This window comes from Ranitomeya imitator, chromosome 6 (genome assembly GCF_032444005.1).
Source record: "Ranitomeya imitator isolate aRanImi1 chromosome 6, aRanImi1.pri, whole genome shotgun sequence".
Classification (NCBI taxonomy): domain Eukaryota; kingdom Metazoa; phylum Chordata; class Amphibia; order Anura; family Dendrobatidae; genus Ranitomeya; species Ranitomeya imitator.
The window spans coordinates 447,716,868-447,735,930 of NC_091287.1; positions in this window are offsets into that span (position 1 = coordinate 447,716,868).

Genomic DNA, 19,063 nt, shown 5'->3' on the forward strand with positions numbered 1-19,063 from the left:
CGGGCCACACTTTGCCCAGGTCTGGTATAGACCATATCAGCTTGAAACACATTATAATGTAAACTCCTTCCTTTATTGTACTTTGCTATATTGCCAAGGCATATTTAATATAATTTTAAATAAACTTCTATCGATCTTACCACATGCGAATGCTGGCCCCTCTTCTTTTTCTGAATCACTAACCCATGCACACATCATTTTTAAAAACAAATTGATGTCTCATATCCAAAAGATTTAGGGCAAGTCCTATTCTCATCCATTTTTTGGATCAAACTCAGCCACTATGGCTCATACTCACTTGCGTGAAATACTGCCGAGTCTCGCATGGTAACACCCAGCTCTGTCGCCAGCACTTGGGAGTGTGCAGCTCCATGTATTGCTATGAGGCTGCACGCTCCGCTCTGGAGTTCCGGGTGTTACCATGCGAGACTCGGCCGTATTTCAAGCAAGTGAGTATGAGCCCTTAAAGAGAATCTATCACCTAATTTCGGACCTATAAACTGCGGCCACTGCCATCAGGGGCTTATCTACAGCATTCTGTAATGCTGTAGATAAGTCGCCGATGTAACCTGAAAGATAAGAAAAGCAAATTAGATTATACTCACCCCAGGACAGTCCGTTGCGTTTCAGGTCCGATGGGCGTCGCAGGTCCGGGTCCGGCGCCTCCCATCTTCATATGATGCCATCCTCTTCCTTGCTGCTGTCACAGCTCCTGTGCAGGCGTAATTCTCTGGCCTGTTGAGGGCAGAGCAAAGTACTGCAGTGCGCAGGCACCGGGAAAGGTCAGAGAGGCCCGACACCTGCGCACTGCAGTACTTTACGCTGCCCTCAATAGGGCAAATCAGTACGCCTGCGCAGGAGCCGCAACAGAAGCAAGGAAGATGATGACATCATATGAAGATGGGAGGCGACGGACCCGGTCGTGCGACGCCCATCGGACCGGACCGCCCCCCAGGTGAGTATAATATAACTTGTTTTTCTTATCTTTCAGGTAACATCGGCGGCTTATCTGCAGCTTTACAGAATGCTGTAGATAAGCCCCTGATGGCAGTGGCCACAGTTTATAGGGCCAAAATTAGGTGACAGATTCCCTTTAAAGTCTATGGGGATCCATGAGACAAGGAGTTCCATCTATTATTAACAGTGACATTGTTAAGAGTCAATTGGTAAAAATAGTTTAGACAATATACCTGCTTCAGTGAAAAATATGGGATGAGAAACAAACTGTAACTAGGAAGCACCTAGGTTGCAACTAAGATGACGGCTATGAGAGAAATTGGTCCATTAATCTCAGATAGTAATACTCATACGGATGTGTATATCTAGCCTTATTCGCAAACTACTACACTCATCTTTTTCAGGATTGCAAGACGTACAAGGAATTTCTGAAATTTTTTTTAGGGCTTCCCTTCCTATTCTATTGCAGAGCTGTGAGCTCTGATGCCCTTTAGCCATCCTGAAACACCTTTAATAGCTGTTGCATTTCCTGCCTCAGCTTTTATACAGGCCATGATAGTCCCAGTCCATACTGTATGTTACTAATGCTACTGAGAGCAGCCTGCATGCTACCAAGGCCTGCAGCAACTCCAGAATTGTCAACCATTGAGCATATCTGGGACATCATTGGTCAGCAAATGCAAAAGGAGCTGCCAGCAGCAGAACTTGATGATTTGCACTCAGCTTGGAAGAACATTCCTTAGACTACCATTAATAACCTCAATGATAACATACTAAAGGTACCGTCACACTCAGCAACTTTCCAACGATCACGACCAGCGATACAACCTGGCCATGATCGTTGGAAAGTCCTTGTGTGGTCGCTGGAGAGCTGTCACACAGACAGCTCTCCAGCGACCAACGATGCTGAAGTCCCCGGGTAACCAGGGTAAACATCGGGTTACTAAGCGCAGGGCCGCGCTTAGTAAGGCCAGTTTCACACGTCAGTGGCTCCGGTACTTGAGGTGATAGTTTCCTCTCGTACCGGAGCCACTGACACACGTAGACACATAAAAATCAATGTATTTGTTCAGATGTCATTGATTTTTTGTGGACCGTGTCTCTGTGTGCCAAACACGGAGACATGTCAGTGTTCGTGGGAGCGCACGTATTACACGGACCCATTAAAGTCAATGGGTCCGTGTAAAGCACGTACCACACACGGATGTTGTCCGTGTGCAGTCCATGTGCCGTGCAGGAGACAGCGCTACATTAAGCGCTATCCCCCCCCACTGGTGCTGAAGCCCCATTCATATCTTCCCTGCAGCAGCGTTTGCTGTAGAGAAGATATGAATATTAGTGTGTAAAATCAATATCCAGGTCCCCCCCTCCCGCTGTGATTAAAATACTCACCCAGCTTCCGGATCCCTCGCAGCGTCCTGTCCTGGCCGCACCTTCTACTGTATGAGCGGTCACCTGGGGCCGCCGATTACAATCATGAATATGCGGCTCCACCTCCCAAAGGGGTGGAGCCGCATATTCATTACTGTAAATGAGCGGCCCCACGTGACCGCTCATACAGTACAAGGTGCGGACAGGACAGGAAGCAGCAAGGAATCCGGAAGCTAGGTGAGTATTTTAATCACAGCGGGGGGTGCACAGGGGGTGGGAGGGGGTTGGGGACCTGGATATTGATTTTACACACTAATATTCATATCTTCTCTACAGCAAACGCTGCTGCAGGGAAGATATGAACAACAAAAATCCCAGATGCATATTGTGAGAAAGGAGGACCATTGGAAATAAGTTTACCATGCACCCCCTAAACTCACTAAATCAGCTCCAAAAAGACCATATTCAATTAAGGAGAACGACCCGGAGCATCGATGAACCAAATATAAATAACGTTTATTACATAATTTACTACATAAGCAAAAACATACAGTTCAATAACAATATAGCATTAATAGGTAACAGGAGCAACATGAATGTCTATAAAATGCTGAAAAAAGCCCCCATCCCAACCCCACAAGTAATACTCCACAATAATGGGAGCATACAAGCCCATCCCCCTCAGCAGTAAAGCCTAATAAGGTGCTAAGTGCAAATAAACGGCCACAGAAGGGCTTAGCCCAGATAAGGCACCCAGTTCCCAGACCAATGTCCGAAAATCGGACCCCATAACGTCACCACAAAAGTAAGATGGCTGGTACTGGTGCAGAGCTTACCGATAGCAGGGGGAGGGTGGGGAGACGGTCAGGAGATAGACCCCGACGCGCGTTTCGCGGCAGCACCGTGCCGCTTTCTCAAGGGGATAACCACTTGCTGCCGAAAAGGACCTTCAAATAACCCCCGACCTAAACCATGTGATGTTAGTTGACCAATCAAGGGGGCGCTGTCGGCGCATGCGCGTTGCGTCCGACAGGTCCTGGCAGTGGAGCGCGGCGTCACAGCAAGTGCGCACGCGCGGGGAGCAGAGCAGCGCCCCGGGCGTGCGCACAGAGCCAAAAAGACACCGATCCATACCAGAACGCAGCGGACTGCAGCGCGACACGCACGGCCACCAATGGGAGATACATTCGCAAGCAAAATAACCACCACCCCACCACAGGTAACAAGTCCCACATGTACATATATATTAAATACATGGTGCCAGCGTGAATCATCACATATCACAGTGAAAAGATCCTTGTATTCGGATGAACAGCGTCCATTGTGGTGGGTTGTGGTGCGTCCATTGTGGTGGGAGCGTCCATTAGTGGAGAGGTTCAGCCATTCTCTCAAAGATGTTTCATCACATGCCCCCAAGATTGCAGTGATCCTTAGTCATACATGCTGGCAGGGTCGGCAGCCCATTTAAGGCATCAAATTTATTCCAGTCACTAATAATGCAAAAAACATAAACATTAAAATACAAAAATTAAAAATACTGTGAGAAAAAATTAAAAACAACATCCCAACCGAAACTAAAGGGATGAAGGCCAACAAGGAGTGTTTTAATGCTGTACCCATAATGGGAAGCAGGAGATACTTTTTATATATACAGCACACCATGAACACTGGAGAAATATACTAATAATAGAAAAAATCCCTCATAAATAGGAGGCGAAGCTAAGTGCTTCATTTAAGCCGTTAGGTGACATGGTGCCAAGCTGCACAATCCATTTTGTCTCTTTTTGTGCCAAAAGTTTTTTATTGTCCCCACCCCGAATCCCCAAATGTAGAACATCAATTCCCCTAACCTTAAGCAATCTAGCGTCGCATTTATGGTGCGACCTGAAATGGCGTGGGATTGATTTAAGGTCCGACACATCGGACACTGTCCTGGCAGCACCAATGTCCCGCACATGTTCCCGAACCCGAACACGAAGGGAAGATATGAATGGGGCTTCAGCACGATGCCGGGGACAGCGCTAAACTTTAGCGCTGTCTCCGGCACGGTGCGTGTGGTACCCAGTGGGCACATGGGCGGCACACGTGTGCCGCCCGTGTGCTACACTGATGTGCCACAGAAACGCAACGGCACATGGACACGGATAATTCCGGTACCGATTTTTCCAGTACCGGAAATATCTGGACGTGTGAGACTGCCCTAACCCGATGTTTACCCTGGTTACCATTGTAAATGTAAAAAAAAAAAACACTACTTACATTCCGGTCTCTATCACGTCCCTCGCCGTCAGCTTCCCGCACTGACTGTGAGCGCCGGCCGGCCGTAAAGCAGAGCACAGCGGTGACGTCACCGCTCTGCTTTACGACCGGCGCTCACAGTCAGTGCGGGAAGCTGACGGCGAGGGACGTGACAGACACCGGAATGTAAGTATGTAGTGGTTTGTTTTTTTTACATTTACAATGGTAACCAGGGTAAACATCGGGTTACTAAGCACGGCCCTGCGCTTAGTAACCTGATGTTTACCCTGGTTACCAGTGAACACATCGCTGGATCGGCGTCACACATGCCGATCCAGCGATGTCAGCGGGTGATCCAGCGATGAAATAAAGTTCTGGCCTTCTAGCTCCGACCAGCGATGTCACAGCAGGATCTAGATCGCTGCTGCGTGTCAAACACAACGATATCGCTATCCAGGATGCTGCAACGTCACGGATCGCTATCGTTATTGTTGTAATGTTGTTCAGTGTGAAGTTACCTTAAGACGTGTAAGTGCGCTGATTTCTGCACATTATGCTCATACACAATACTGAATATATCAAAATGTTTTGTAAACTTTGTCTCCATTTTTGTCATTATTTGCATATAATTAACATGTCCATTAATCATATGATTCCCGTAATTTCTCGACTTTTCCTTCTAGGTGTTGCAGTTTTAATGGTGAGGAGTGTATACATTTTACCTATAATACAATCAAACATTGAATTTCTGCAGTAAGATGTGAATTATTCATGAATTTATAACTTGGATTGCAGACAAATAAACATTAAGATCCATGGAAAATTAGTTTTTCTATTGGCGGATACAGTTCAAAAAGGGCCCCTGTGCTAGAACAGTATATGTGCCATTTGCAATCCAATAGCTTATTACAGTGCATGCTTTTAAGCGTCAATGACAGAAGCTGCTTGCTGCCTTGGAGGTGAAAGTGGGCCCCTTACGTTTGGAGCTTATGTGTTGCTGCACAGGTTGCACCAATGGTTTGTCTGCCTTTCGTTTAATCAATCACTAATTGCATTTGTGGCACCCCAGGAGTTCGGGTACCACAGTAGTGCTGCCTTCCTCTCGGGGAGGGTAGTGCTATGCCTGGAGACCAGAGGGATCCCTTTGGCAGGTAATCTCACACACCACATCTTCTGAATCCAGGCCAGGAGGGGGAGCTCTTAGCTCTTTAGGGCAGCTTCCCTAAATAAAGATCCTGGTCAGGAGGAGGAGTCAAGTCAGTAGAGTTGAGTTCAGTCTGGAGCAGACAGGAAAGGAGCAGAGGAGAGATTGAGGGCTCAAGGAGGTGATGATTAGGCTCCTAAGAGCCAGAGTGCAGAATGTTGTGAATTCTGTGGCCAAGCTTCCTGCTGTGGTCGTGAGTGGTACTGTGGCTGGTTCTGTCTATAAGCTTCCTTTGGTGGATGAGAGTGGTACTGCCGCTTCTGAGTTTCCTTCCTCAGGTGATGAGGTTAAGTCGTTAGGTGCTGCTCTATTTAACTCCACCTGGTGCTTTGATCCTGGCCTCCAGTCAATGTTCTAGTATTGGTCTTGCTTCCTCCTGGATCGTTCCTGTGGCCTCTCTATCCTGCATAAGCTAAGTTCTGCTTGTGTTATTTTTGTTTGCTATATTTGTTCTGTCCAGCTTGCTATATTGGTTTTTTCTTGCTTGCTGGAAGCTCTGAGACGCAGAGGGAGCACCTCCGCACCGTTAGTCGGTGCGGAGGGTCTTTTTGCCCCTCTGCGTGGTTGTTTGTAGGTTTTTGTGTTGACCGCAAAGCTATCTTTCCTATCCTCGGTCTATTCAGTAAGTCGGGCCTCACTTTGCTAAATCTATTTCATCTCTGTGTTTGTATTTCATCTTTACTCACAGTCATTATATGTGGGGGGCTGCCTTTTCCTTTGGGGAATTTCTCTGAGGCAAGGTAGGCTTATTTTTCTATCTTCAGGGCTAGTTAGTTTCTCAGGCTGTGCCGAGTTGCATAGGGAGCGTTAGGCGCAATCCACGGCTACCTCTAGTGTGGTGTGTTAGGATTAGGGATTGCGGTCAGCAGAGTTTCCACGTCTCAGAGCTTGTCCTATGTTTTTGGTAAATGTCAGGTCACCTTGTGTGCTCTGAACTTCAAGGTCCATTGTGGTTCTGAATTACCTGTTCATAACAGCAGAAACCGGGCACCGGGAGCCTGTGGTTGTGGATAGCTATAAGGTCCACAGCAGAGCCGGAGGGCATAGGACTGTAAGTATACTGCCCATATGATACCTGAGGCAAAGCAGCAGATAGGGCCTGGAGTCACCATGTCAGAGATCCCAAGAGTAAAGCTCAAGCTGCCTGCTGTGCAGGTTCTGTCCCAGGACAGGAGAGAGAAAGGAGTACCTTGCCAGCAAACCACAGATAGCAAGGTACCAGAAACCCAGCGCATAGAGGGAGGCTCCCCACCTGAACTGCCAAGGGGACTTCTTCTTGTTACTGGGCTGCCTGGACTCCTTCAGTACCTGTTGCCGGTGCCCTGGACTGTGGCCTGCTACCAACAGTAAACCAGGTAAAGCCTGCAACCCCTGAGTTCTCTGTTATTTACCGGCAACACATCATCCCTGCCATATACCTTGGGAGCCCTGGGAACCCCGCTTCACCTGTGGGAAGCGTCACCATCCAGCCGCCATACCATCACCCCAGAGGACCCTTTAAGCGGCGTCAGTCTCTACTGACCGAGAACCACAGGTGGCGTCACGAAAATAGACTTTCACAATACCCCTTAAAAGACCGTGCCCCTTTAATTGAGTCCCAGGGCCACGGACCGGGTCGCAGCCACCGTGACACCCCCTTTAAGAGCGACCGAACCTGGTACCGAGTAACCCCACTGCCCTGGTGCGCGACTCACATTCCTAAATCTATCCATTAAAAATGCAATCCAAACTTATTTTTTAGTAATAACGTATTTTACAGTAATATTCCTCTTATAAAGAGCATCTAAAAATTATACAGTCAGACAAGCAAAAAAAATTTTGTTCTACGGGAAATCCCAGCATCAATTTCTGCATATATTGGTAAAATTGAAGCCATTCATAGTTTGAGTAGATGTCACACATCAACAAAATAACCGCTAGCACTTGCATTTTGTAATGAGCAGCAACATCCTTGCAGGCATCATTTCAGTCACTTTCACCCCTAAAGCACTTTCATGGCAAATGGTTCTACAGCACTAACAATCCCTATGTGAACACATTGCTGTAAAGTGTCAGTATGGCATAAATGTGTAATACATAAGTATTCCACCTCTGAAACCTGCAGCTATCACAAGAACGGGTCCCCGTCTCATATTGCCAGACATTTGTTGCTCTCTCCTTCCATTTCTATTGGATTTCCCAAAATAGTCGGACACATGAAACACCATTGTATCTAAAGGGTATTAGAGAGGTGCAATGGCGTTCCATGATCGTTTTACAATGATATAAAAAATGACCCAGGCGATATATTATTACACATATACATTATGAATGTTTCATTGCACACATAGGAGCATGGCACTAGTCCGGATTTTGTACAAGGGTGCAGCAATTACGCCTCTGTTTTTTTATTAGCTTTGTTTGCCATTGTTGTTTGTGGTTTTTCATAACGTAGGAGGTAAGTTTATATTAAACATCTGTTACTTAGAGATTTACAGTTTCATTATTAGCCATTCTCACTTCACCCGTATGCTGTGAGTGCAAAAATATATGGGATTTAACTTATTGCTTTAATTTTCTAGTATAGTGTTCTTACCACAGCTTATAAGTCTATTATAATTATTATAGCTTATACAGTTATATGAAAAAGTTTGGGCACCCCTATTAATCTTAAGCTTAATGTTTTATAAAAATTGTTTTTTTTTGCAACAGCTATTTCAGTTTTATATATCTAATAACTGTTGGACACAGTAATGTTTCTGCCTTGAAATGAGGTTTATTGTACTAACAGAAAATGTGCAATCTGCATTCAAACAAAATTTGACAGGTGTATAAGTATGGGCACCCCACCAGAAAAGTGACGTTAATATTTAGTAGATCCTCCTTTTGCAAAAATAACAGCCTATAGTCGCTTCCTGTAGCTTTTAATGAGTTTCTGGATCCTGGATGAAGGTATTTTTGACCATTCCTCTTTACAAAACAATTCCAGTTCAGTTAAGTTTGATGGTCGCCGAGCATGGACAGCCCTCTTCAAATGATCCCACAGATGTTCAATGATATTCAGGTCTGGGGACTGGGATGGCCATTCCAGAACAGTGTAATTGTTCCTCTGCATGAATGCCTGAGTAGATTTGGAGCAGTGTTTTGGATCATTGTCTTGCTGAAAGATCCATCCCCTGCGTAACTTCAACTTTGTCACTGATTCATGAACATTATTGTCAAGAATCTGCTGATACTGAGAGGAATCCATGCATCCCTCAACTTTAACAAGATTCCCGGTGCCGGCATTGGCCACACAGCCCCAAAGCATGATGGAACCTCCACCAAATTTTACTGTGGGTAGCAAGTGTTTTTCTTGGAATGCTGTGTTTTTTGGCTGCCATGCATAACGCCTTTTTGTATGACCAAACAACTCAATTTTGGTTTCATCAGTCCACAGGACCTTCTTCCAAAAAGAAATTGGCTTCTCCAAATGTGCTTTTGCATACCTCAGCCGACTCTGTTTGTGGCATGCTTGCAGAAACATCTTCTTTCACATCACTCTCCCAGCTTCTCCTTGTGCAAAGTGCATTGTATAGTTGACCGATGCACAGTGACACCATCTGCAGCAAGTTGATGCTGCAGCTCTCTGGAGGTGGTCTGAGGATTGTCCTTGACTGATGTCACCATTCTTTTTCTCTGCCTTTCTGATGTTTGTCTTGGCCTGCCACTTCTGGCCTTAATAAGAACTGTACCTGTGTTCTTCCATTTCCTTACTATGTTCCTCACAATGGAAATTGACAGGTTACATCTGAGACGGCTTTTTGTATCCTTCCCCTGAACAACTATGTTGAATAATCTTTGTTTTCAGATCATTAGACAGTTGTTTTGAGGAGCCCATGATGCCACTCTTCAGAGGAGATTCAAACAGGAGAACAACTTGCAAGTGGCCACTTTAAGTAGCTTTTCTCATGATTGCATACACCTGGCTATGAAGTTCAATGCTCAATGAGGTTAGAAAACCAAAAAAAGTGCTTTAGTAAGTCAGTAAAAAGTGGGTAGGAGTATTTAAAACAAGAAAATGATAAGGGTGCCCATACTTATGCACCTGTCAAATTTTGTTTGAATGCAGATTGCACATTTTCTGTTAGTACAATAAACCTCATTTCAAGGCAGAAACATTACTGTGTCCAACAGTTATTAGATATATGAAACTGAAACAGCTGTTGCAAAAAAAACAATTTTTATAAAACATTAAGCTTAAGGCTGGGTTCACATTGCGCTAGGTGTGTCTGTCTAACGGACTCGTTTTTAAGTAGTAAAAACGCAATGTAACGCACATACCAACGCGCCCATAGACTTGCATTGTCTAACGCATCGTGACGCATCCCTAAATTGGTATGCGTTTGTCACATAACGTTTTTTTTCTGACGGACCTTCAACGCGGCTTGCAGCGTTCTCGGGTCCGGCCAAGCTAACGCACTACTAACGGAAGCGTTCATTCTGCCATAGAAGGCTATGGCAAACGCAGTCAGACGCAAATCATGAAAAATTTCCAAATAGGACCACACGTTTTAATAGCGTTTGAGGGTGGTCACATGTGTCATGTGACAGGAAATGTGATTTCGGCCATTAAAGGAGGAATATACCACCCACACATTTACTGCACGTGACAGAGTGTTGCAATAGCTCTCCTGAAATGTAAGTACATTTCTATATATATATCTCAGTATACATCATGGGAGTCTGTAATGTCCGTCGGATGTGTGTGTACTAAACATGTATTGCTTTGTTGCACACAGATGTCGGATACAGATGTCAGCAGCAGCAGCAGCGTGTCTGCGATTTTTTCGTCACAGTCGGTAGGCTTGCACTTTAAAAAACCACTATAATTTTGTGTGAAACTCCATTGTATTGAGCTAGGCATAACAATCCCGTTTATTGTTTTATTGTGAATAGGAGTCGTCTGAGCCCGAGGCTGCTAGACCACCCCCCAAAAAACATGCTAAAAGCACAAAGGTACATAGCACACATGTTGAATTTTTCATGCATAAATTTATTGATCCAATGAATACATTATTTAATGTTAATTTTTTTTTTTTTACATTTTACATACACAATAGGTTGTGGCACACGGAGGACACAAAAGAAAGAAGGTCCCTAGCCGTCTGTCGTCGCCACAACTGCCAGTGGTAAATATAAAATTAGAAACATTCTATCCAATATTTATCAACAATCTATCTATTCACTTTCTATCTACTATACCTATAAACTATCTATCAACTATCTATCGCTCCATCTATTTGTCTATCTATATCTATGTATCTATCTATCTATATCTATGTATCTATCTATTTATCTATCTATCAATATCTATGTATCTATATATCTATCTATATCTATCTATCTATATTTATGTATCTATCAATCTATCTATATCTATCCATCTATATTTATGTATCTATCTATGTATCTATCTATCTATCTATCTATATCTATGTATCTATCTATCTATATCTATCTATATCTATGTATCTATATATCTATATCTATCTATATCTATGTATCTATCTATCTATATCTATGTATCTATCTATCTATCTATCTATATCTATCTATCTATCTATATCTATGTATCTATCTATCTATATCTATGTATCTATCTATTGCTATATCTATGTATCTATCTATCTCTGTATATATGAATATGGCCATCCAGTGAAATTGACACTATCAACATAACTTTTTGTGTTTACATAGTCCAAGTCAGCGGCCAAAAAAAAAAGGATTGTCGTTGACGAAGAGCCATTGACTATCCACAACGAGACACTGATCAACCTTGTGGAAGCCAACCCCTCCATATGGGACCAGAGCGACAGCTCCCACCATGACATCGTGAAGAACCGGAAGTTGTGGGATCAAATAATCTGTCACTTTGATCCCCGATACATGGAGAAGTCGACAACCTCAAAGAAAAAAATTGGTAAATATTGGTGACGTAACATCGGAAAATGTTAACCAAAAAAAAAATAATAAAAAATTCTATCCTATCAACCTATCCACTTGTTGTCTATCTCTCAATTATCAACTATCTGTACACTATATATCTATCTATCTATACACTATTTCTAAACTATTTCTTAACTATCTATCTACTATTTATATGTCAACTATCCTAGCAAACTATGAAAAATGTTTCCTATATCTTAAAACTATCTATCTACTATTTTTATATATATATATATTTTTTTAAATTTAAAGCCGATGCTGTCCATACCCGTTGGAAGTCCATCCGCGATCGCTTTGTCCGTGACTACCGGAACAGTCAGAATGCACCAAGCGGATCCAGTGGTAAACGGGTGACCCCGTATGTGCATTACGACCAACTGCTCTTTCTTCAAAAAACATTGTCTCAGCGCTCGTAAGTACAAATAGGTCTGTGTGCGAGACAAAATTGTTTAAAGGAAACTAATTTACTTTTTTTTTTTTTTGGGTTACAGCACGATATGCAGTACCGCTGCTCCTAGACCGACAGAGGAACTGGAGCCTTCTCCAGTGGAACCAACGCAACCTGAAGATGTGTCTGGCATCAGCGAGCCACGATCTGCGGATAGAAGCACTGTTGCTGCAGGTGTGAGTGCCCGGTTGCAATCACAGCGTGGACGCAAGTGAGCATCACAAAAAGATGAAGCTGATGCAATTATCGTGGATGGACTCCAACGGGTAGAGGACATGTGTCGCAGTGAGCTCAAAGACCTGAGGCGAGAAATTACCGAGCTGCAAGCACGCGAGTCTGTATACTCTGCTAATGAGTGGAAGCTACTTTTCTTGTCCTATGTGCCTGTAGCACAAAATATCCCGGCACATAGAAACCTTATGTTTAGACAAAGACTGAACGAGCTTCTAGAGGAATTTGTGGGCCCCCAGGAACCCGCTCCATCGGGAACAAGAAGACTGGACATGCCGCCCTACAACCCTCAATATAGAGGCCGGGGTGAAACGAGCGTGGAACCTCATAAACAATGTAGCAGTCCATCATATAGTTGGGCAGACAATACTCCCGTGCAGTACCAAAGTCTTTAGTATCGTTCACTGTCCCCAGCCAGGTGCAATTACCGCGTTGCAAGTTTTCTTTTTTTTTTTTTTGTTATGTTTTTTGTTGTGAATTTCTATTTTCCTTTTTTTTCATCCCTATGGGATATCATATGTTAAACCTGTGTACCAACAGTTTGTTGGAAAAATCCATAAACATTTAGTAAACTGTTTCAAATTTAAGATTCTTGTATGACTTTAACTTTTAACACTAGTGAAAGATCAACGTGTGCACAACTTTAGAATGGTGCATGGGTAGGTTCCCAAACCACAGGATAACTAGTAACAAAACCCAGCACTCAACTTGTTGTGAAAAGGAGATTGGACACTTTATTATATCCCAACGTACACTTCAAACGTTTCGGTCACACATGTGACCTTCGTCAGTGACAAGATTTGGGATGATAAATTGGTATAGATGGCTATATGTAGCAGAAGATGGGAATAGTCTATGGATATTATAGGTAAAAGAGCGCTATCAATATTGTCCAGAATGCAGCGTCAATCAAGATGAGAGCCGCTATATGCAGTCTCGTACAGAGTTAGTTCCGCGGTGTCCACCGCTGTGAGGGTCCCTCACAGCGGTGGACACCGCGGAACTAACTCTGTACGAGACTGCATATAGCGGCTCTCATCTTGATTGACGCTGCATTCTGGACAATATTGATAGCGCTCTTTTACCTATAATATCCATAGACTATTCCCATCTTCGGCTACATATAGCCATCTATACCAATTTATCATCCCAAATCTTGTCACTGACGAAGGTCACATGTGTGACCGAAACGTTTGAAGTGTACGTTGGGATATAATAAAGTGTCCAATCTCCTTTTCACAACAAGTTGAGTGCTGGGTTTTGTTACTATTTAACTTTTAACACAACATAACTTTTTACACGACATAAGGTAACTTTTTACACGACATCAGGTTAAACAACTTTTTACACGACATAAGGTAACTTTTTACACTACGTAACTTTTTACACGACATCAGGTTAAACAACATAACTTTTTACACGACATCAGGAAGACTTTACAATATTTTCACACGTATCTGTCTTGCCATGGAACATGGCCTTCATGTGTGAAATAATGTGCAAATTGATCACGAATCCTCATTATTTGTGCTGTTGACCGAACTGCATTCGATTCAATGCTACTGAGGTTCGACTCGCAATCATCGGGGTCTACCACCTGGGGTTCATGTCTCGCCACAAAATTATGCAGACAGATGCACGCCTTCACAACACGGTCCACATTTTCAGGTTGCAGTTGCATGCAGGTTAGTAAAATCCGCCATTTTAATGTCAAAATCCCAAAGGCACACTCCACATAACGTCTGGCCCGGCTCAAGCGATAATTAAAAATGCGCCTGCTGGAGTCTAGACTACGGCTTGAGTAGGGCTTGAGGAGATTTTGTCCTAGTTGGAAGGCCTCGTCACCAACTAAAACATAGGGCAAACTTGGGCCTTCGGACCCCGGAAGAGGTCGTGATGAGGGTATGTTTAAACGTTGGCTGTACAAACATCGGCCCATGTTGGAGTCTCTGAATACTCTGGAATCGTTAGTCCGGCCATAAGCACCAATATCCACAGCAACAAAACGGTACCTGGCATCCGCAATCGCCATCAATACTATAGAAAAGTATTTCTTATAGTTATAGTAGAGGGAACCACTATGCGCAGGTTTCTGAATCCGAATGTGCTTTCCGTCCACGGCACCAATACAATTGGGGAAATTAGCCACATCCTCAAACTGTTGGGAAATCGCTAGCCACATTTCTGATGTTGGTGTTGGTAGCACAAGTGGTTGCAAGTTGTTCCAAATGGCATCACAAGTTTCCCGAACCAGTTGACAAATTGTTGACTTCCCAAGTCTAAACTGATAATGCAGTGACGCAAAAGTTTCTCCGGTAGCCAGATATCTGTCGACATTCAAAAACAAAAAGCAAAAAAAAATTAGGATTTTAATGATCATCTAATGGCTAGTTACAATAGAATATACAATTGCTAAATGAACATTAGGCCACACGATACCGAGATCTAGTCTTTGTCAATATAATGATAAAAAAAATGTATAATTACCTCACAGTCACTACTAAACGTTGCTCCGCACTGATGCTTTCACGAAAAGTGCTGCGATGATGATGTATCTCATCCTTCACATGCGAGAGCAGAACATCAAAGGTCTCAATGGACATCCGTAGATAGCGTTGGAATTTGAAGGGATGATCCCGAAGCTGCACATACAGGGTGTGAAAGGCACCATATGTACTCCGCAAGAAATTCACTTCGTGGATCCAATATCTCCTTTGCGAACTACGCTTTCTCTGCCGAAGTCGCAACCGCATCAAGCGAAATCTGACGAGCTCAGACACAAACATCTTGCTAGCAGAAGTTCACTCAATGCTTTGAAAATGGAGAATGAGTCTGTGCCCACACCCGACAATGACAAAAGGGAAAAAAAAAAAAGAACAACTTTATTGACAGTGACAAACGCAGACAAACGGATACTTCGTAAACGGACATCAAAATGAAAAAACGCGATCACATGCGTTAACGCTAGCGTTACCGTGACGACGAATTTCACATATTTTTGCTCCTTTTCTGTACATACGTTTAACGCATCCGTTTAACGCCATGTACTTGACGCAATGTGAACCTAGCCTAAGATTAATATGGATTCACAAACTTTTTCATATAACCGTAAGTACACTGTAGTACAATCTTGACGTATTCATCTGGAACTAGAAAAAAATATTTTTTAATGATCAGGAAACATATAAAAAAAAACTATTGATCATTTAAATGACAACAATGAATTGAAAGGTAGAAATGCAAAGATGCATACATTTCAAGAATTTCTAGAATTTAAAAATAGAAATGTTAATAGTGATGAGCGAACGTGCACAGATAAGGTGTAATCCGACCATGCTCGTGTGCTAACCGAGTGTCTTCAGCGTGCTCGAAAAATATATTTGATTCCCGGCGGCTGCATGTCTCGCAGCTGTTCGACAGCCACAATACATACATGGGTTAGCTAACAAATAGGCAATGCCTGCATGTGTTACAGCTCTCGAGCAGCCGAGAGACATGCAGCCACAGGGACTCAAAAATATTTTTCGAGCACGCCAAAGACATTTGGTTAATTCACAAACATGCTCAGATAAAGCCTTATCCGTGTACGTTCGCTCATCACTATTAAAAGTTTATTTTTACTAACCCCTTGACAACCTTGGATGTATCCATACATCTAGATACAGGAAATATATATATCTTGGTACCGTGTTAGCCAGTAAATAGAAAAATATTTAGAATTGAGAGTCCTCAGTGTTTGATACCTTTTAATGGCTAACTGAAAAGATGGTAACAAATTGCAAGCTTTCGAGACAACACAAGACCTGTGTAGCAGGGCCGGACTGGGACTAAAATTCAGCCCTGGCATTTGAAGTTACACAGGCCCACTTGTTTAGTAAGATACACCCCATAGTCCTCCATATATTATAATGTGCACCACAGACCTCCATATAGTATAATACACTCCCTATAGTCCTCCATATATTAAAATACACTGCTCAGTCCTCCATATAGCATGATACACTCCTCATAGTGCTCCATATTATTATTTATTATTATTTATTATTATTATTTATTTATATAGCACCATTAATTCCATGGTGCTGTACATGAGAAAGGGGTTACATACAGAGTTCTAGATATCGTTTACAGTAAACAAATTTACAGTGACAGACTGGTACAGAGGGGAGAGGACCCTGTCCTTGCGGACTTACATTCTATGGGATAGTGGGGAAGAGGCAGAAGGTAGGGGCGAGGCAGCGGCGATGGCGATGGCGAGGCGGCGGCTCTGGCGATGGCGAGGCGTCAGAATGCTTATTGCAGGCTGTAGGCTTTCTTGAAGAGATGGGTTTTCAGGTTACATCTGAAGGAGCCGAGGGTGGTCGATAGTCGGACGTGTTGAGGCATGGAATTCCAGAGGATGGGGGATATTCGGGAGATATCTTGGAGGTGGTTGTGTGAGGAACAAATAAGTGTGGAGGAGAGTAGGAGGTCTTGGGAGGATCGGAGATTACGTGAGGGAAGATAGTGGGAGATTAGTTCAGAGATATAGGGAGGGGACAGGTTGTGGATGGCTTTGTAGATCAGTGTTAGTAGTTTGAACTGGATTCGTTGGGGAATTGGGAGCCAGTGGAGGGATGTGCAGAGGGGAGAAGCAGGGGAGTAGCGAGGAGAGAGGTGGATTAGCCAGGCAGCAGAGTTGAGGACAGACTGGAGTGGTGCAAGAGAGTTAGCGGGGAGGCCACAGAGGAGGGTGTTGCAGTAGTCGAGGCGGGAGAGGATGAGGGCATGCACAAGAGATTTGGTAGATTGTGGGCTGAGGAAGGAACGGATTCTGGCAATATTTTTGAGTTGGAGGCGACAGGAGGTGGCAAGAGTTTGGACGTGCAGTTTGAAGGACAGGGCAGAGTCCAGAGTTACCCCGAGGCAGCGGATTTCAGGTGCGGGAGAGAGCGTGATGCCGTTTACCATAATAGATAGGTCAGGTAGGGGGGATACGTGAGATAGGGGAAAGATGATGAGTTTGGTTTTGTCTACATTAAGTTTTAGGAAGCGAGCGGTGAAGAAGGAGGATATGGCTGACAGACACTTCGGGATTCTGGACAGCAGAGAGGTGACGTCTGGGCCAGAGAGGTAGATCTGAGTGTCGTCCGCATACAGGTGGTACTGGAAGCCGTGGGACTTTATGAGTCGTCCTAGGCCAAGAGTATAGATGGAAAAAAGTAGGAGCCCTAGGACAGAGCCTTGAGGGACTCCAACAGAGAGAGGGCGGGATGAAGAGGTGGTGTGGGAGTGGGAAACGCTAAATGTGCGGTCGGAAAGGTATGAGGCAATCCACGACAGAGTAAGGTCTTTGATGCCAAGAGAAGAAAGAATCTGTAGCAGTAGCCAGTGATCGACTGTGTCGAAAGCAGAGGACAGGTCAAGAAGGAGGAGGATGGATAACTGTCTGTTAGCTTTGGCTGTAAGTCATTAGTAATTTTTGTCAGGGCAGTTTCGGTGGAGTGGTGGGGGCAGAAGCCAGATTGGAGGTTGTCAAGGAGAAAGTTAGATGAGAGGTGGGAGGAAATTTGAGTATGGACATGCTGCTCAAGGAGTTTTGAAGGAAGCAGTGATATGGGGCGGTAGCTGGGCATAGCAGTTGGGTCAAGGTTAGTTTTTTTGAGGATGGGTGTAATGGTGGCATGTTTGAAGGCCGAGGGGAAGGTACCAGAAGATAGCGATAAGTTGAAGAGATGGGTTAGGGCTGAAATGAGCATGTTAGTGAGGTTGGGGAGCAGGTGGGAGGGGATGGGGTCAAGTGCACAGGTGGTGAGGTGCGATTTGGAAAAGAGGCAAGTAAGCTCTCCTTCAGTAATGTTGGAGAGGGAGGTTGTTAGGGAAGGGCAGAGGTCTGGTATATGGAGTGGTTGGGGTGATGGAACAGTAAAGGTTTGCCTTGTTTGGTCGATCTTCTTTTTGAAGTAGGTGGCAAAGTCCTCGGAGGAGATGAGGGGAGTTGGAGGTGGCAGTGGTGGCGGAGGAGGGAGGTAAATGTGCTGAATAGTTGTTTTGGGTTGCAGGACAGTGAAGATACAAGGTTAGTGAAATAGGTCTGTTTAACGGAGGTGAGGGCTAATTTGAAGTCAAATGTAGCTTGTTTGAAAGCAGTGAAGTCATCTGGCAGGCATGTTTTCTTCCAACGCCACTCCACAACCCTGGATGCTTGTCGAAGTTTTTTTGTGAGATTGTTATGCCAAGGTTGCCTATTGGTTCGTCGCACTGTGCCATACATGAGAGGGGCAACTGAGTCTATGGCTGATGTGAGGGTGGAGTTATAGAAAGCGGTGGTGCTGTCCGTGTCGTGGAGTGAAGATATGGAGGACAGGGGTAGGAGAGAGAGTCTGAGAGTCTGTGAATGTCTAGATGTGTGAGGTTTCTGCGAGGATGTGGTAATGGCTGGACATGGTGGACAGTGTTGTGAATTCTGTTGTCGGGCTCCCTCCTGTGGTCATGAATGGTACTTCGGCTGGTTCTGTCCATGGACTTCCTCTGGTGGGTGTTTCTGAGTTTCACAGGTGACGAGGTTAATTCGTTAGCTGCTGCTCTATTTAACTCCACTTAGATCTTTGCTCCATGCAACCTGTCAATGTTCCAGTATTGGTCTAGTTCACTCCTGGATCGTTCTT